Below are 21,185 nucleotides of genomic sequence, written 5' to 3' on the forward strand. Positions count from 1 at the left end.
CCCTCCCACCTCCCTCCCCATAACATCTTTCTGGGTCATCCCATGCACCAGCCCCAAGCATGCTGCATCCTGCGTCAAACATAGACTGGCGATTCAATTCACATGATAGTATACATGTTAGAATGTCATTCTCCCAAATCATCCCACCCTCTCCCTCTCCCTCTGAGTCCAAAAGTCCGTTATACACATCTGTGTCTCTTTCCCTGTCTTGCACACAGGGTCGTCATTGCCATCTTCCTAAATTCCATATATGTGTTAGTATACTGTATTGGTGTTTTTCTGGCTTACTTCACTCTGTATAATCGGCTCCAGTTTCATCCATCTCATCAGAACTGATTCAAATGAATTCTTTTAACGGCTGAGTAATACTCCATTGTGTATATGTACCACAGCTTTCTTATCCATTCATCTGCTGATGGACATCTAGGTTGTTTCCATGTCCTGGCTATTATAAACAGTGCTGCGATGAACATTGGGGTACATGTGTCTCTTTCAATTCTGGTTTCGGTGTATGCCCAGCAGTGGGATTGCTGGGTCATAAGGTAGTTCTATTTGCAATTTTTAAGGAATCTCCACACTGTTCTCCATAGTGGCTGTACTAGTTTGCATTCCCACCAACAGTGTAGGAGGGTTCCTTTCTCCACACCCTCCAGCATTTATTGCTTGCAGATTTTGGATCGCAGCCATTCTGACTGGTGTGAAGTGGTACCTCATTGTGGTTTTGATTTGCATTTCTCTAATAATGAGTGATGTTGAGCATCTTTTCATGTGTTTGTTAGCCATCCGTATGTCTTCTTTGGAGAAATGTCTATTTAGTTCTTTGGCCCATTTTTTGATTGGGTCGTTTATTTTCTGGAATTGAGCTGCATAAGTTGCTTGTATATTTTGAGATGAGTTGTTTGTCAGTTGCTTCATTTGCTATTATTTTCTCCCATTCAGAAGGCTGTCTTTTCACCTTGCTTATATTTTCCTTTGTTGTGCAGAAGCTTTTAATTTTAATTAGATCCCATTTGTTTATTTTTGCTTTTATTTCAGCATTCTGGGAGGTGGATCATAGAGGATCCTGCTGTGATTTATGTCTGAGTGTTTTTGCCTATGTTCTCCTCTAGGAGTTTTATAGTTTCTGATCTTACATTTAGATCTTTAATCCATTTTGAGTTTATTTTGTGTGCGGTGTTAGAAAGTGATCTAGTTTCATTCTTTTACAAGTGGTTGACCAGTTTTCCCAGCACCACTTGTTAAAGAGATTGTCTTTACTCCATTGTATATTCTTGCCTCCTTTGTCAAAGATAAGGTGTCCATATGTGTGGATTTATCTCTGGGCTTTCTATTTTGTTCCATTGATCTATATGTCTGTCTTTGTGCCAGTACCATACTGTCTTGATGACTGTGGCTTTGTAGTAGAGCCTGAAGTCAGGCAAGTTGATTCCTCCAGTTCCATTCTTCTTTCTCAAGATTGCTTTGGCTATTCGAGGTTTTTGTATTTCCATACAAATCTTGAAATTATTTGTTCTAGTTCTGTGAAAAATGCTTGATAGGGATTGCATTGAATTTGTAAATTGCTTTTGGGTAGTATACTCATTTTCACTATATTGATTCTTCCAATCCATGAACATGGTATATTTCTCCATCTATTAGTGTCCTCTTTGATTTCTTTCATCAGTGTTTTATAGTTTTCTATATAGGTCTTTAGTTTCTTTAGGTAGATATATTCTAAGTATTTTATTCTTTTCGTTGCAATGGTGAATGGAATTGTTTCCTTAATTTCTTTTCTACTTTCTCATTATTCGTGTATAGGAATGCAAGGGATTTCTGTGTGTTGATTTTATATCCTGCAACTTTACTATATTCATTGATTAGCTCTAGTAATTTTCTGGTGGAGTCTTTAGGGTTTTCCATGTAGAGGATCATCCAAAACTGAACCAGGAAGAAATCGAAAATCTTAACAGACCCATCACAAGCACGGAAATTGATACTGTAATCAGAAATCTTCCAGCAAACAAAGCCCAGGTCCAGATGGCTTCACAGCTGAATTCTACCAAAATTTCGAGAAGAGCTAACACCTATCCTACTCAAACTCTTCCAGAAATTGCAGAGGAAGGTAAACTTCCAAACTCATTCTATGAGGCCACCATCACCCTAATACCAAAACCTGACAAAGATGTCACAAAAAGAAAACTACAGGCCAATATCTCTGATGAACATAGATGCAAAATCCTCAACAAAATTCTAGCAATCAGAATCCAACAACACATTAAAAGATCATACACCATGACCAAGTGGGCTTTATCCCAGGGATGCAAGGATTCTTCAATATCCGCAAATCAATCAATGTAATTCACCACATTAACAAATTGAAAAATAAAACCATATGATTATCTCAATAGATGCAGAAGGCCTTTGACAAAATTCAACATCCATTTATGATAAAAACTCAGAAAGCAGGAATAGAACATATCTCAACATAATAAAAGCTATCTATGACAAACCCACAGCAAACATTATCCTCAATGGTGAAAATTGAAAGCATTTCCCCTAAAGTCAGGAACAAGACAAGGGTGCCCACTTTCACCGCTACTATTCAACATAGTTCTGGAAGTTTTGGCCACAGCAATCAGAGCAGAAAAGAAATAAAAGGAATCCAAATTGGAAAAGAAGAAGTAAAACTCTCACTGTTTACAGATGACATGATCCTCTACATGCTTTTAATTTTTAAAACTGTGTTTTCTTCCATACTGGGTCTTCATTGCTACGTGAGGGCTTTCTCTGGTTGGGGCAGGTGAGGGCTTCTCTCCAGTCGCAATGCACAGGCTCCTCAGTGTGGTGGCTTATCTGTTGCAGAGCATGGGCTCTAGGGGCACAGACTTCAGTAGCTGCAGCTTGCGGCCTCAGTAGTTGTGATGCACAGGACTTATTTGCCCTGCAGCATATGGACTATTCCTGGACCAGGGATCAAACCCATGTTCCCTGCATTGGCAGGCAGATTCCTAACCACTGGACCACCAGGGAAGTCCTGCCTTGGTTAAACTGATTGCCAGCTAATTCCAGCTTCTGGACATTTCAGGTCTACTTTTATTGACTGTTTTCACCACTGTCCTGCTTTTTCATGCATCTAATAATTTGTAAAATTGTGTGTTGGGCATCATTACTTGGTTGTACAGATTGAATTATGTTAGTTCCTTTGGAACAGTGTTGCTTTTCTGCCCTGGCAGTTGAGAAGATATTCACAGATCATTTTGATCCTGCCTTACCATTAGAGTTTGTCAGGTTGTTCTATATTATATAGAAGGAAGAAAGAGAAAAGGAGGGAGGGGGAGGAAGGAAGGAAAACATAAAGGGAAGGAGTGAATGAATAAAAAAGATTATAACTCCCATCTTCGTGGAACTTATTCTAACAAGAGAAAAACACAGAAATCATGAAATAAATGTATAATGAGAGCATGTCGTTATGACAGTGTATAATAGGGCAATCTGAACTGATCAGGGAGAATCCAGGAATATGTCCTCAGGGAAGTAATAATGGGGCTGCTGTCTAGATCTGCTGCCGGCACCTGGGAAGTCAGCATGTGGTTACAGAAGCTGCATCCCTTTCACTTGCTGAGACCATGGCCACTGCCTTGAAATCAGCTGAATATTAAAGCATGCACTGCTATGTCAGACCAGTGGAGGAGTCCAGTGACATCCTGGATACTTGCTGCCAGGCTGCATCCTAGATATCAGCTGTCTGGGAAAGCATCCTCTGTGATGGAGCCCTGGACCAGGAGAGCCGTGACTGGGGTTGGAAGGGAGAAAGGGGCGGGTACCACCAAAGAGATCACTCCCAAGAGGGGACGCGTGCGAAAGTCAATGACCACTTGCAGCACTTTTAAATAATTGTGAATAGATTCAAATGCTGTAGATGGGATAGTATCTGAGAACTGCTTTTTCTGCTGAATTATAAAAAGAATCAGGAAAAGAGGAAAAAATAAAATTTCCTTTATAGATTAAAATTTCTGTTGGCAGCAATAGAACTGTGAGATATCCAGAATTTTGTTTCCTCAGTGGAGCCCTCTGAGTCCACCACCAGCAATTCATATTGAGAACACTCTCACCAGGGAGTGCGAGGCAGGGGGCTACAATGAGCCTTGGGGAGCAGGAAGGGAGCACTTGCCCCCACAAACCTTGAAAAATAGGAGGGCATTCGTTCACTTGTTCAATCTTGTCACAGCAACTGCTTAATGCTCTTTTGTGAAGATTTATTCTGAATCCTGCCAGCCTTATGGTAATATTTTCTCAACTTATTTTATAATTATTTCATAATTATAAATGGGTGACACAGATACTTAGTCCCTGCTTTTCTTTCTGTGCACAGGCAGACATTCTGCTTGAAATCCCTCTTCTGGTTAGCCAACCCTAGAAATAATTTGCCTTTTACAAATCTTCCTAGTCTAGTGGGAACATGAAAAGTATCTTTCATTCATTCATTCATTTAGTTTCAATTATATTATAGTTGGGCTTCCCAGGTGGCTTAGGGGTAAAGCGTCTGCCTGCCAAAGCAGGAGATGTGGGTTTGATCCCTGGGTTGGGAAGATCCCCTGGAGAAGGAAATGGCTACCCACTCCAGTATTCTTGCCTGAGAAATCCAATGAACGGAGGAGCCTGGCAGGCTACTATCCATGGGGTTGCAAAAGAGTTGGACATGGCTTAATGAGTTATGGTTTAATGACTAAACAACAACAATAAAATATTGTAGTTAACAGAGGTTCTGATTCCATGAAGAATATTTAAGAAAACAGAAAAGGAGGAGAAAAAACATATGCACACCCTGTTACCTAAAGCTCACTGCTACTTTCATCCAAGGTAAGTGCTTAGTGCCTGTTAACAGAAGCATCAGAAAGCAGGACTGACTGTGGGTCCCAGGATGGCTGGGTAGATAAGGCAAGAAATGCTGAGGTGGAGAGATCACAGATAGCCTTTTAAGGCACAGTAACGACTTTAGGCTTTAGAAGACTCTTGAGAGTCCTTTGGACTGCAAGGAGATCCAACCAGTCCATCCTAAAGGAAATCTGTCCTGAATATTCATTGGAGGGACTGATGCTGAAGCTGAAACTCCAATACTTCGGCACCTGATGCAAAGAACTTACTCATTGGAAAAGACCCTGATGCTGGGAAAGATTGAAGGCTGGAGGAGAAGGGGACGACAGAGAATGAGATGGTTGGATGGCATCACCGACTTGATGGATATGAGTTTGAGTAAGCTCCGGGAGTTGGTGATGGACAGGGAAGCCTGGCATGCTGCAGTCCATGGGGTCGCCAAGAGTCGGATGTAACTGAACTGACTGAATGACTTTAGAACTTATTCTTGAATGAAAAGCCATTGAAGATTTTGAAACAAGGAACAGTCTATACACAGTCACATCTTTAAAATAGCTCTGACTGCAGTGTAGGGAATGCATCTGAACGGGGCAGGGGTGCATGGAGAGAGGCTGTCAGGAGGCTGTTGATGTTATCCTGATGAGAATCAACGAATCAACATTGGCTGGCTGGAATGTGGTAGTGACAGAGGAGGGGAGTAGTTCACAGATTCTACCGGTATTTAGGAAGAACAATTGAATGCTCATGGTGATTGACTGGACATGTAGGTAGGTTCATTTGTGCTGTATCTTACATTCCACATGTTCAGTTCAGTCATTCAGTCATGTCTGATTCTTTGCAACCCCATAAATTGCAGCACACCAGGCTTCCCTGTCCATCACCAACTCCCAGAGCTTGCTCAAACTCATGTCCCTCTAGTTGGTGACGCCATCCAACAATCTTATCCTCTGTCATTCCCTTCTCCTCCTGCCCCCAATCTTTCCCAGCATCAGGGCCTTTTCAAATGAGTCAACTCTTCTCAACAGGTGGCCAAAGTATTGGAGTTTCAGCTTCAGCATCAGTACTTCCAATGAATATTCAGGACTGATTTCCTTGAGGATGGACTGGTTTAATCTCATAATCCAAGGGACTCTCAAGAGTCTTCACCACCACAGTTGAAAAGCATCAGTTCTTTGGTGTTCAGCTTTCTTTATAGTTCAACTCTCACATCCATGCATGACTACTGGAAAAACCATAGCTTTGACTAGATGGACCTTTGTTGGCAAAGTAATGTCTCTGTTTTTTAGTATGCTGTCTAGGTTGGTCATAGCTTTTCTTCCAAGGAGCCAAGTGTCTTAATTTCATGGCTGCAGTCACCATTTGCAGTGACTTTGGAGCGCCCCAAAATAAAGCCTCTTATTATTTCCACTGTTTCTCCATCTATTTGCCATGAAGTGATGGGACTGGATGCCATGATCTTAGTTTTCTGAATTTTAAGTTTTAATTCCACATGTAAGTGATATCATATAATATTTGTCTTTCTGATTTGCTTCACTTAGTATGATAAACTCTAGCTCTGTCCATGTTGCTGCAAATGACATTATTTCATTTTTTGGTGATTGGGTAGCATTCCATTGTATGTATCCGAATGTGTGTGTACATGTTTATATGTAAGGACTTCCTTGTTGGCTCATATGGTAAAGAATCTGCCTGCAATGGGGGAGACCCAGGTTTGATCTCTGGGTCCGGAAGATCCCCTAGAGAAGGGAATGGCAACCCACTCCAGTACTCTTGCCTGGAGAATCCCATGGACAGAGGAGCCTCGTCCATGGGGTCACAAAGAGTCGGCACAACTGAGTGATTAACACTTTTACTTTCACACACACACACACACACACATCCATACACCACATCTGCTTTATTAATCTGATCTGATGGTGGATATTTAGGTTGTTTCCATGTCTTGGCAATTGTGAGCAGCGCTGCAATGAACATACTATTCATTGTATGAATAGTTCTATTCAAGTCTCAACTTTTGTGACTGCCGGAGACCTTCTCCCACCCCAGAGGCTGGTAGCATGTATCTTTTCAAATTATAGTTTTTCCTGGATATATGTCCAGGAGTGGGACTTCTGGATCATATTACAACTCTTATTTTTAGTTTTTTGAGGAGCTTCCAAATTCTTTTCCATAGTGGCTGCACCAATTTACATTTCCACCAAGAATGTAGGTAGGCTCCCTTTTCTCCACACACACTCCAGCATTTGTTATGTACAGACTTGTTAACAATGGCCATTCTAACCAGACACATTGCTTTTTTGTTGTTTTTCATTTATCCTCCTCCTTTCTGCTTACTATTTTATATAAGACACATTAGCAGTGGTTGAGAGCATAAGTGATATACAGTGCAGTTGTTAAATTTAAAGAAAAATGTTCTTAAATGGTTTCACCATCCAGAACAGGGGAGCATGAATGAAATGGAAAGTTTCAGGTAGTGTGAGGACAGAACCTAAATGGCATACCATGAACACAACCCCAAATCAGTAGTTGTCAGTGTATTTCTGATGCTCCCCTTACTTTATCACCTTCACGCACACACACAGCATACAGGTATAGGGTATACTTTACACACACACACTCACACTCCAAATCTTTTTTCATAAGCATATGTGTTTGAGTTTTAGAAGCCCCTTATTGTGTATACTGACAAGTTTTTTATAATGGGAGCTGGCTCCATTGTTTAGAAACTTAGGTGTTCTTATACAAACCAGTGTGTCTTTTTTTTCTTTCATTTTTATTGAGATATAATTGACGTAGAGCATTGTATATGTTTAAGACGAATAGCATAATGGCCTGACATACACATTGCATAATGATTAAAACAATAGATTTAGTTAATGTGTGTCATACATATAAAAAAAGCAACCTGGGGAATTCCCTGGCAGTACAGTGGCTAGGACTCAGTGCTTCCACCACTGAGGAACCAGGCTCAAGCCCTGTTCCAGAAGTGAAGACCCCACAAGCCGCACCAGCATGACCGCAGGGAAAAAGCTATTTCCCCCTAGGATAAGAACTTTAAGGATCTACCATGTTAGCAACCTTCAAATATACCACCAGCAGTATAAACTGAAGTCATAAAATAGCACACCGTATCCCCAATACTTGTTATTTTTATACCTGGAAGTTTGTACCTTTTGAACAACTTCATCCAACTTCCCCACTCCTACCCCCTGTCTCTAATAACAACTGTTCTGATCTCTTGTTTTAATGAGTTTGGTGCTGAGTTTTTTTGTTTTTAAATTCCACATATAAGTAAGATCAGTATTTTTCTCTCTCTGACTGAATTCACTTAGCATGGTGCCCTTAATGTATATCCATGTTGTTGCAAACGACAGAATTTCCTTATTTGTTAAGGCCAAATAGTATCTCACTGTGTGTATACATATATACATAAACACACATATATATGTATAACATGTGTATAGTATATGGACGTGCACACATTTTCTGTATCCATTTGTGTATCAGTGAACACTTGGGTTGTTTCCATGTCTTGGCTATTATAAACTATGCCACAGTGAACAAGGGGATGCAGATTACTCTTCAACATCGTGATTCTATTTTCTATGGATATGTACCCAGCAGTGAAATTGCTAAATCATACGTTGGTTTACGTTTTAATTTTCAGAGAAACCTCTATGTTGGTTTTCACGGTGACTGTACCAATTTACATTCCAATCAATAGTACACAAGGGTTTTCCTCTCTTCATATCCTGGTCACCATGTTATCTCCTGTTTTTTTGGATGGTAGCCATTCTAACAGGTATGAGGTGATGTCTCATTGTAGTTTTGACTTAAATTTCCCTAATGTTGAGTACTTTTTCAGGTACCTGTTGGCCTTTTGAATATCTTCTTTGGAAAAATCTCTATTTAAGTTGGTTGCCCATTTTTAATCAGATTATTTAGTTTTGCTATTGAGTTGTGTGACTTGATATATTTTGGATATTAACCCCTTGTCAAATACATGATTTGCAAATATTCTTTCCCATGATATAGGTTGTCTTTTTATTTTGCTGAATAGAAGCCATTTAGTTTGATGTAGTCCCTCTAGTTTTTTTTTTTTTTTTACTTTGTTGCTTATGCGTTAGCTATTATATACAGTACAAAAATTCATTTGCAAGATCCACCCCAAGGACCTTTTTTTCTATATTTCTTCTAGGAATTTTATGGTTGCAGGTCTTACATTCACATCGTTAATCCATTTCAAGTTGATTGTTATGAGTAGTGTAAGATAAGAGTCTAGTTTCATTCTTACATGTCAATATCCATTTCCCAGCACCATTTACTAAAGAGGCTGTCTCTTATCCATTGCATTTTTTTGGCTCCCTGGTCAATGTTAGTTGACCATACATATATGTGGAGTTTCTTTTCTGGGTTCTCAATTCTGTTCTACAGAGCTACATATCTCTTTATGCCAGTATTTTAGAAAACGATTTTATGAATTTATACATAACACTGTTTGTTGTGTTTTATGTCTCTTGGAATGGTTTTTCTGCATCCCGTAAGTTTGTATGTGTGTTTCCAGTTTCAGTTGTCTCGAGATGCTTTTTTGTTCACCGTTTAATTTCTTCTTTGATCCCTTCACTGTTCAGAAGTGGTGATTAATTTTATGTACTAATGAATTTCCAATTTTCCTCTTGTTCTTTATTTCTAGCTTTCTAGTTTCATATCATGTGGTCAGAGAAGATACTTGATAGGATTTTAATACTTGAATTTGTTGAGACTTGTTTTGTTTTTTAATATATGCTCCATCATAGAAAATTCACTTGTGCTTTAGAAGACTGTATTCCACTACTGTTGGGTAAAACAGTCTGTATATGCTTGTTAGGTCTGCTTGATCAAATCTACAGTTTACTTACTGATTGTCCAATAACATACCTATTGTTGAGAATGGAGTTTTAAAATCTCCAATTATTGTTATTTTTCTTTTAGTTCTGTTTTTGCTTATATATTTTGGTGCTCTGATGTCAGATGCATAGATCGTTACAATTGATTTAGCTTCCGGATCAATTGACCTCTTTATCATTCTAAAATGATCCTTCTTTTTAGCATTTTTAACCTGTTTTATTTTGTGTTATATAATTATAGCTACCCATGCTTTTTTTTTTTTTTAATTTTCCAGGTGTCACACTGATGAAGAATCTATTCACAAATGCAGTAGACTCAACAGATGTGGGTTCGGTCTCTGGGTCAGGAAGATCCCCTGGAGTAGCAAACAACAACCCACACCAGTATTCTTGCCTGGAAAATTCCATGGACAAAGAAGCCTGGTGGGCCAGAATCCATGCTGTCACAAAGAGTCAGACGTAGCTGAGCACACAGAACATGATTTTTATTGGTTACTTTTGCTCGAAATATCTTTTTTTAAAAATCTTATCACTCTCAGTCTGTGTGTGTCGTTAAAGCTAAAATGAGTCTCTTAACATATTGTTAAATCTTTATTTTTAAATCCATTCAGCCATCCTGTGTCTTTCAGTCGAAGAATCTAGTTCATTTATGTTTCAAGTAATTATTATCAGTAAGGACTTATTCCTTTTGTTCATTGTTTTCTGGCTGTTTTCTAGACCCACTGTTTCTTTTTTTCTGGTCCTTATGTCTTTTTTGGTGTGATTTAATGTCTTATGTATAAACATAATTTGACATCTTTATCTTGTTCTTGTGCATAGCTACTCCTGGGTTTCTCTTGTTGTCATGAGGCTTATATAAAATAGCTTAAAATTAGAGCATTCTATTTTTAACATCTTTTTAAAACCTGATAACAACTTGATAGCATTCCTAAACATTACATTTTTACTTCTCCTCCCCCTCACATATTAAGTTGTTGATATTACAGTTTACATATTTTTATATTATGTATCCAGTATCAAATTATTATATTAATGCTTTTTAACTTATTTTCTAACTTTTTATCTAGAGCTGTAATTTAATTACACAGCTGTAATTTAATTAATTTACAGAATCTAACTTTGATTATATATTTATCACCATCATTGAGTTTGATGTAGCCATGTTTTTATGATGTTAATTAGCATCCTTTTTTCTTCCACTGAAAGAAACCCCTTTAGAATTTATATTAAGCGAGGTCTAAGCGACTTAGCCACAGCAGCAGCAGCAGTGGTAATGAACTTCCTCGGCTTTTGTTTGTTCAGGAAAGTCATTATCCCTCCTTCTTTTCAGAAGTACAGCTTTGCTGGGTATAGAATAGTTGGTTGACAGATTCCTCTCCCCTCCCCCCGACTTTCAGTGTTTTGAATATATCCCATTCTCTCTTGGCATGCAGAGTTTTTGTTGAGAATTCTGCCTAATGTCTTATCATGTTTCCTTGTACGCAACATATCCCTTTTCGCCTGCTGCTTTCAAAAAATTATTTTTTCCTTGACTTGAAAATCTAATAAGAATGTGTCTTATTGAAGCCCTATTCAGGTTTAAAGTATTTAGAATCCTTTGGGCTTCATGGATCTGGATATCCATTTCTTTCTCTGGGTTTGCAACATTTTATCCATTATTGCTTTACATACAGTTTGTCCCTTTCTATTTCTCTTCTCCTTTGGGGTTTTTCTAATATGAATTTTTTTTTCTTTTAATGTTATCACCTATGTCCAGTAGGCTTTCTTTACTTTTTTTTTTTTTAATTCTTTTTGCCTTTTGTTCCTCTAACTAGATAACTTCAGGTGTCCTGTCTTCTGGTTGAATGGTTCAGTGGTCATGCTGGTTGAATGATATGGTCAAGACTGCTGTTGAAACGCTTTATTGAATCTTCAGTTCAATCACTGTATTCTTCTGTTCCAGGATTTTCATTTTTTAGGAGGGGAATGGGTTCTATTTCTCTGAACCTCTCTTTTTCCCATGCATTGTTTTCCTAGTTTTGTTGTTTGTGTGTTCTTGAAGTTAAGCAAATTTCTTTAAGAGGAATATTCTGAATTCTTTGTATGACAGTTCATAAATCTTCATTTCTTTGGGGGTCAGTTCAAACATAAATGTGTGCTAAGCTCTCTGAACATGTGGGGCCACTGTCTTGGCTCCGCAGGCACTGAGTCGCTGATCAGGCTCACTATTCAAGTACTGCTGTAGTTGAGGCTGTAGGGTGGGCTACAGTGATCTCTACAAGCTCTGCTGAGCTTTCCTGCTCAGCAGGTTTGGAGGCTGGGTTCAGCAGTGGGTGCAGACATGGATTACCTTCACTAATGCAGGTCAGGAGCTTCAGAGCAGGCCCCAAGGTTGGTAAGACTCTAGTTTGGGGAGTGAAATAGGCAGAACTGTGTACCAAGCTCTCAGGCCAGATTGGGGCATCAACTGGTTCTGCACATGGGCATACCTGCTGGCTGAGGTCACATCTGCAGTGTTGCTGGACTGAGCAGCTTCCTGGGTCTCAGGTCAAACCTCCTGGTCAGATGAGGAACTATACTCAGCAGTGGGCAGAGCTATGAATTAACTCCCCAGTCTGGGAGAGCAGCAGAATTGTTCCAAGGCAACTGTGCTTTTTGTTTGGGGACTTGACTCAAGCCAAGCTGTACCCTCAAGTTCCCTGACCAAAAGAGGCCACTGGCTTTGTTCTGAAGATGGTTAGTGCTGTTGGCTAAGCTCTTAGTTCCAGTGTTGGCTAGGATAAGTAGCTTCCTGGTTGTTTCAGCCAGATTCCTGGTTGGGATAGCCAGGACCTATACTCAGCAATGGGCAAGGTATGACTTAACTCCCCTGCCTACAAGGAGAGGAAGACCAGGCTCTAAGATAGCAAGACTCCTCTTTTGGGGTGCCAAATCAAGCAGGCCTGTGCCCCACCAAATTCCCTGATCAGACTGCACTACCATCTTGTCTCTACAGAGGAGCAAAGTCACTGGTTGAGACTTCTATCAATATTTAGGCACTGGTACTAGGAACCTGGGGCTTCCCAGTGGCGCAGTGGTAAAGAATCTACCTGCTAATGCAGGAAACACAGGAGACATGTTTAGATCACTGGCTCAAGAAGATCTCCTGGAGGACGAAATGGCAACCCACTCCAGTATTTTTGCCTGCAAAATTCCACAGAGGAGCTTAGTGGGCTGTAATCTGTGGGGTTGCAAAGAACTATACATGATTGAGTGCACACAAGCTTATGCGCGCGCACACACACACACACACACACACACACACACACACACACACGGAACTCAATCTGCCAAGATCTAAATGCTGGTTGCTGCAAGACCCTCCCTTCTTCTCCATCACAATCCATTTGCCCATGGTCAAGCCCTGCAGATTTCCACACCATTCCCGTGGGATGGGACCCAAGTGGGCCTCCTCAGAGGCAGCTCACAATGCTGGGGAGGCAGGATGTCTATGAGAGCCCTCATTTTGCCCCCTCAGGAAACCATAGGATCAGGGAGGTTCTCTTACCTTCCTAATACAATTTGTCTCAGTGTCTGTGGTGCAGGGGGTATACTCCTGCCTCGTGCCTATGTTCGAAGGTTTTCAAAATGGTATATTATTCATAAATAGTAATTAGTTATACCTATGAGGGGGAACAAAGTCAAGAATGATCTGCATCACCACCATGGTGCCATCATTCCTCCCATACCGGTGTTCCTAGTTATTCTATCTGTCCAGAGACATGTAAGGATTATACGGCCTTGTACCTTTGAGGTTCAGCAAAGCCACATGACTGTCTTTATCTAGTGAAGTGTGACTATGAATCATGTGAGTTACCCTGAAGCCTGGTATTGAGATGTTGATTCCATAAGATGATGGCATCTCTAACAGACTGGATCCTGGTGGGACGACAGAGAGCAGAGTCCCCCTGCCCTGATTCAATTGGCCAAGAAGCTTGCGCAAGAAATAACCCTAGGACTTTCCCAGTGGTTCAGTGGTTAAGACTCCATGGACTTTCCTGGTGATTCAGTGGTTAAGACTCCATGGACTTTCCTGGTGATTCAGTGGTTAAGACTCCATGGACTTTCCTGGTGGTCCAGTGGTTAAGACTCCATGGTCCCCATGTAGGCAGCTCGGTTTCAGTCCCTCACATGAGCTCACATGCTGCAACTAAAGATCCTCCCATGCCACAACTAAGACTCCATGCAGTCAAATATATAAATTAATTTTTTTAAAGAATTAATCCTTTGTGGTTTTAAGCCACCAAGAAGCAGGGTTTGAATGTTATTGCAGCAAGACCTAATCTATCCTGACAGATACACATGTCTTCCAAGCTCTGTATTAGAGACTGAATCTGCAAAAATCTCTATGAGATAGATATGATTATTTCCACTTTGTAAGTGAGAAAACTAAGGTTCAGTCATTAACATACCATACATCTCACAATGAGTTAGAGTTGAAAGGGTTAAAAGAGGCAGTGATCCATGTTTCTAAAGATAAGCCTTTGGGTTTTGATGCTGAACAGAGCCATTGGTTTCTGCAAAGGAAAAGTTTGCCATAGGTTTTGATCCCTCCCCTTAACAGCCTTAATCTTTGGAAAGAGAGGACATTTCAAAGACTGAGTTCTCAGCTGAGGTCAAATGAGAGTGAGGAATGGTGAAAGCAGAGGGCTGCAAAGGAATTGTCTTTTAAAGTGGAAAAACTATAGAGACTTCCCTGGTGGTCCAGTGGTTAAGAATTCATCTTGCAATGTAGGAGACTTGGGTTCAATCCCTGGTCAGGGAACTAAGATCCCACATGCCACAAGACAACCGAGCCTGCACTCCACAATGAGAAACCCCATATGACACAACAAAGATCCCACATGCCGCAGCTAAGACCCAACACAGCCAAATAAATATTCAAGAAACTCTACATGCAAAAGAAAGGTTTTATCTGGAAACCAAAGCCCACTGGAGTCTGCAAATATGTCTCAGTGGACGGCAGCTGTCTGAAACAATAGCTGTTTGAATCATAGGTGATTAAACAACATCACAGTAGTGGATGAAGTCATGTAGATAAGGGTGCAACTGGAGAAAATAAAAGACAAAGGAAAAAGAAGGAATTCAAGGTATCAATTCTGGTGCATTAGGTTTTAACCGGGGTGAGACTGCACATTATCTTCATTGCCCAATGGAAATCCACAGAGGAATGACTTTTTTTTTTAATTGTAGTAAGTTTGTAAGCTTTCAAGATGACTGGTCTATTATAATAAAGCCGTTTCCTTACTTGACCTGCTATTATCTACACAAGATAATGGAATTGCTTGCTTCTACACAAAGAAAGGGAAGAAGTCCAACTTCATCTTCTTAAAATACTGTCCCATCTCTTTAAGCAAACCAACCAACTAAACCAATTATCACTTTACCTGGAATGTTCTCCAACAGATGATGAAGACATATGGTCCATAAACACAATCACTGTCTAAAAGTGAGCTATATAAACTTGCTATTTTATGCATTAGAAAAATAATGTTAAAGGAGGCAGAATGATGTGCCTGGGGTCAAAAAGCTTGAGGTGGAACAGAGAAGGAAGCCTTCTGCTCTCCCCTGACCTCAGATGCCCATCCCAGTGGTTTTGTCTGAGGTGCCACCATTCAGCTCGGATGCCCCCTTTTTCTCTTCCTTACTTCCTTGATCTGCATCCTGGCAATTGTCTTTTACTGCACTGCAGCAGCCCCCAAATTGGTCTTCCTGCCTCTGGTCTCCCCATTGCAATTCCATCTCCAGTAGATCACTGAATGATTTTTCAAAATAATTGGATCACATCAGTACCCTGATTTCAAGGTCTTCCATGGTTCCCTATAACTCTTAGGAGAAACCAAAGCACCTCATGTCATAGAAGGCCCTTCACAGTCAGGCATCTCTCTATCCCTGTGGTTTTATTCCCTAGAATGTGCTCATGGACACGTTACGCTTCAGTTCTGTGGAACCACATGGAATTTCCTTGGCCTGTATTTCTACTCACCCTTTGTTTCCTTCCAGACTCCTATTTACCTTTCAAAATCCAAACCTGGCATTTCCCCAAGAAGCCCCCCTAGACATCCCACCCCAACCCAGCCTTTCTCAGATGCATTTGATGCTCTGCTTCAGTTCTCTGTCAATTTGACTTTCACCACCAATAAGTTCCAAAGTCTTTGAGATCAGGGAATCAGTCTCATTAATTTTTTATCATAAGACTCAATATATGACAATCATGTAAATAATATAGGAAGGAGGGAGGAAGAGAGAGAGGAAGGAAAGAACCAAAAAAAAAAAGAAAGAAAGAAAGAAAAGAATGCACCAGTCCCCACGTTCCCTATTGCTTGGTCCAGAGTCCTTTCTCCCATTTTATGGCTCTTTCAGCAATATCTGTAAATAAAATGTGTGTGTGTGTGTGTGTGTGTGTGTGTGTGTGTCCATTTGCTCAGTCGTGTCTGACTCTTTGTGACCCCATGGACTGTAGTTTGCCAAGCTCCTCTGTCCGTGGAATTCTCCAGGCAAGAATACTGGTGTGGGTAGCCATTCCTTCTCCAGGGGGTCTTCCCAACCCAGGGGTATAGCCTGGGTCTCTGCAGTCTCCTGCACTGGCAGGCAGATTCTTCAGCTCTAGTGCCACTTGACCGTGTATGTATCCTGACAGTGAAAGTTATATTCCTATTTCATTTTCTGCTAGATCAAGAATAATAGTTACTATAGAAGTAACAGTCTTTCTACAGTGAGGTGTTCTTGCAGAGGTACTGCAAGTTCCAAACCGGCTGTTTAAGGTTAAGCGTTGACACAAGAGGACCGCACAAAGATGACCATATAAGAGTTTGCTAGAGAGTTACACAGTCTTTAAATAGCATCCGTGGGTGCAGTACAATCTTACTGGTATTCAGACACACTTGGAATGCTATGCTAGGCAGATATTACTGCTTCCATCCTACAGAAGAGAAGTGTGAGAAACAGGCAATTCCTCAAGGCCACCTGGTAAGTCACTGGCAGAGCAGGGGACTTTATGTAGACCTCTGAACTTCACACTGTTAAACTTCACTTCCCATACACCCTCCTGAGCCACTTTGCTTTAAATAAAAAGCAGGAAATTTCCTTGTCTTTACTGCTGCCCTGGGTTTGACTGCCCTTTGTTTGGGGTTTTATATTCAGCTCTCTATGCAAGTTGTTACAACTCAGCACTTACCCACTAATCTTCTCCAAGGGAGAGAATAACAATCGTTTCCTTGGGCTTATGCTTTTTTTCCTAAGATCTCAAAATTACTATTTCCCAAAGATTTTCCCTGAAGTGTAGAGTGTATAAAACAAGAGTGCATAAAAGACAGAAAAGTCATTGGTCCTATGAAGCCAAGGACTCTTTATAACCAGAAACCAACTTCAAATGAAGATTTGACCCCTAACTTAAAAATTCATTGAGGAATTTTTGTATTTGCATGGGGGATTTCTGCTAAAATCTTCATTTCTTGAAGTGTCCCCCAGGCCTTTTTTCTTTCATTTGTTCAGTCAACTTATCATTTAGCTCCCCCACTGGACCAGGCCTTTTTTTTATACATAAGACTTGTTTACTTGGAAGCTTAAAATCTCAGATCTAGGGAGCATCTTAAATCTAGTGGAATCTCTCTTCCCTCTTCTTTCTGAATTTCATCCTTGAATTTTCTCTCTGTTTCCGTGCCAAGAGACTCTTCCACCCAGGTCTGAATTGTTCTGCTGATGAGAGCTCATTACTTCCAGAGCTTCCTCAAGTTCAATAGGTCACTACTTCCACTTGGTCAGTTTTCGAAGCAGACAATTCTCTCACCCTCAGAGAAGGACAGAAACACAGAGAGGCCAACTCATTAGGAGGTTTTGTACATCTTCCCCCCTGGTACTGCAGTGGACTAGCAGACTCCAGCCAGTTTTAAGACAAAAGACACCCAACTGTAATTAAATAGTCACAGGAAATCCTTGTGGGTTTCTGCTTTTGCACGTTCAGGAGGACACTAATTAGGTGGGGAGACCTTGTATGCAAGCTCCCTGGGCACAGCAGGTGCTGTTTGGAAAGCTTCCTCTCAGACCAGGAGCAGTGTTTGGACCCCTCATTGATTCTCTAAATTGTGTTTGCCCCACTAATAAAGCCCTAATGGTGGGAGCCAGCAGACCGCCTGCCCTTCTCCATCCGGGGCACTCTGCTGTCCCCCAGGGTGGGTTGCTGAGCATGAATGATCCCTTTGTCTTCATCTCAAATGTTTTGGCAGTGCTTCAGAAGACAGTGGTGAATGAAAAACCACGTGGTTCTAATTGTTTTCTCTGGGATCAGACTGATTTTCTTAGGGCATCTCTCTCTCTCTCACACACACAGCTTTGGGATCAACACTGTCCTTAGACTTCCAGCTAATTACCCCAACCTGTGATTTTTTTTTTTTTTCTTTTTATAAAGAAGCACTGACGTACAATGTTTTTCCAGGGAGAATACCTTCTCAACCCAAGTTTAGTTATCAGCCAGGTGAAGAGAAAAAAGTGTGATTTCCTTTCCAATTAAAAGGCATACTGAGCCAAGACAAGCCACCTGTTTATATCAGGGAAGCTATGAAAATCTTCAGAAGAGGGCTGCAGTTTCTTGAATGAAGGAACAAATCAGTAAACAGCTGAAGGTAGAAGAAAGGAAGAGGGTGAAGCAAAGTGTTTACCCCAAAGCTGTGCAGACGTTACTGAATGTTTATCTAGCCCCTGGTGCTGGGTCAGGGTATCTCAACTCCTGACATCTGGGACTGGATAATCCTTTGTTCTACGGGCTGTTCTGGGCATCTCTGCCTCCACCTATGAGATGCCGGTAGCAACACCCCAACCCCAGTTGTGACCATCCAAAATGTCTCAGATCTTGCCAGATATCCACGGGATAAGGGATTAAGGAGCACAGAAATCATTCCCAGTTAAAAAGTCACTGAATTAGATGAATCAAAAGGATGAGAGTTGAGAGACATCACATGAATGGGCCCTAGAGTTGGCAGCTGGCTAAGAATCCTAGCTTTATCTATTCCTCCCTGAACCTACCTCATAAAGTCATGAGAATTAAATGAGAAGCCACACATAAGGTGCTCAGCACAACGTCCGGTCCATAGTGAATGCATGATAAATATTCACTGGTGTCAGTATCATCCGCATGATTATTTCTGCTATACACAGGATGACAGACCTCTTTGCCTGAGAGTAAGATGCTCTCTTTACACATCTGCTGGGCTCATTTAGTGCTGTTCATGTCAACCATCAATTGTGGAGCTTAGACTTAGGAACTGCAGGGAATGAGGACACTGGCATCAGCCATGAGCTCTTGGCTCCCTCCTGGGGTCTGCACAGGCCAGGGGCTGAGAAAGAAAGATGTTTCCCATGGAGGAGATGGCTGCTGACATTTTAACCAGTACACTCAGCAGGCCTTAGGATCAGCCAGGGTCATAGGTCAGATTCCTGGTTCTCACAGTTGCCTTCCTCCAAAAGGAAAAGCCCCATGGTGATAATGGGCTACCTTCAGCCTCTGGTTACAGCCTGGGAACCATGAGAGGTTCCAGCAGCCTGGCTGCTAAAAGATCCCATGTGTCACACAGCTGCTCACACCAACAGTCCCACCCTCAGCGTGGCCACACTGGGCTCCCAGACCCACCTCCTCTCCAGGCCTCTGCTTCTCCACCTGCTTTTTGTTGGCTTCTGGCCGTCCTCACCTTGTGCTCTAGGATGTCTCTTTGCTGCTTCCAAGATCAGAGGTGAGCAGCAGCCTCCTCACCGTCCCCCATCTCCAGGGCATCCTCTAAACCACCAACTCATATGCAACTGGGAGTTGTCTTCCCAGGCTTAAAAAGCTTCCATGGCTCTCCATTTATTTTGGACTAAAGTCTTCATTTTGAAATATAAGCACTTAAATGTCCTTGCCCTTGCTTACCTCCCCTCATCTTTCAAGAAGTATCCACCCTCGCCACCCCTCTTCACTGTCTGCTCCTTGGGCAAACAATCCCAAACAATTCCCTGAAAATGTCCCATTCCTTCTCAGAACTGACTCATCCTCTCAGCCTTGTAAACAGGAGGCCCTTGATACCCAGGGATGTCAAGAGCCTGCAAAAGTGTTCAAGGTCTGGAAATATAGATGGATTGGATTATATATTTGGAAACAAATCAAAAGGAATAAACATTTAATTACACATCCACAAACCGATACATTGTAACTAGTCAAAGATAATTCAAGTTACAGAATTCTATATAAATACAAAAGATGAAGTTATAGAAATAACCTTATTTTGCCAAAAGTGAAAATTGAGAGTGTAATATGAGCTGTGTGGGTGTATTTGTTTGATACGAAATGAGGCAGGGCTCCTATCATCAGGAGAGACTTGAATGTGAAAAGGTTTTAAAATGTCTCTTTGAACCCTAGATCTTCGCATGTATTCTCTTTTTCCCCCTCAGCATTATAGATATAATTGACATGCAAAGTGGTCTAAGGTGTAGAGCAAAATGACTTGACATGTCCATATTGTAAAATGATTACCAGAGTGAGTTTAGTTAGCATTCATCATTGTATATAGTTACAGATCTTTTTTCCTTGTGATGAGAACGTTTAAGATTTACTCTTAGTAACTTTCCAATATATCATACAGCCCTGTTAACTATATTTATAATGTTGTACATTACATCACCAGCATTTATTAGAGGAAGTCTGTGTGTTTTGGATACTTTCACCCAATTCCCCCTGCCTCTGGTAACTATAAATCTGATCTCATTCTACTCATTTAGGATTTTTCTTTTTGATTCTACGACTGAGATCATATAGTATTTGTCTTTCTCTGGCTTATGTCACTCAGCAGAATGTCCTCAAGGTCCACCTATGTTTTCACAACTGGCAGGACTTCCTTCTTTTTTACGGCTGAATATTATTTAGGTGTAGTCTGTATGTATACATATGCACACACGCCTCATATACTTTATCTACTCATCTGTGGATTGGCGCTTAGGATGTTTCCAAGTCTTGGCTATTGTAAATAATACTGCAGTGAACACTGAGGGGCAGATATCTCTTTGACATAGTTATTTCATTTTCTTTGGACATATCCCAGAAGTGGGATTGCTAGGTGATTTGAAATTACTATTTTTGACTTTTTTTTAAGAACTTCCATGCAGTTTTCCGTAGAGCTGATGCCAATTTACATTCCCCCCAACAGTGCGCAAGGGTTCTCTTTTCTCCACCACCTCACCAGCATTTGTTACGACCTCTTGCCTTTTTGATAGTAGCCATTCTGACAGGCACAAGGTGATGTCTCATTGTGATTTTGACTTGCATTTCTGCAATATTAGTGGTGTTGAGCACTTTTGTGTATTTGTTAGCCATTTGAGTATTTTCTTTGGAAAAATATCTCCACTTTAAAAATGGATTGAGTTTTTTTTTTTTTTAACTATTGAGTTTTCTGAGTTTCTGAT

General features: G+C 40.8%; 1 long non-coding RNA gene across 1 annotated transcript in view; it reads left to right on the forward strand.

The window, feature by feature from the left end:
- Positions 1-16,118, forward strand: part of LOC121816490 (uncharacterized) — a 109,524-nt gene extending 93,406 nt beyond the window's left edge. Inside the window, exon 4 of the long non-coding RNA XR_006056115.2 lies at positions 10,016-16,118. This is a non-coding gene — a long non-coding RNA (uncharacterized LOC121816490). The remainder of the gene's footprint in view (positions 1-10,015) is intronic.
- Positions 16,119-21,185: the final 5,067 nt, after the last annotated feature.

The sequence above is a fragment of the Ovis aries genome, chromosome 14 (genome assembly GCF_016772045.2).
Source record: "Ovis aries strain OAR_USU_Benz2616 breed Rambouillet chromosome 14, ARS-UI_Ramb_v3.0, whole genome shotgun sequence".
In the NCBI taxonomy this organism is placed as follows: domain Eukaryota; kingdom Metazoa; phylum Chordata; class Mammalia; order Artiodactyla; family Bovidae; genus Ovis; species Ovis aries.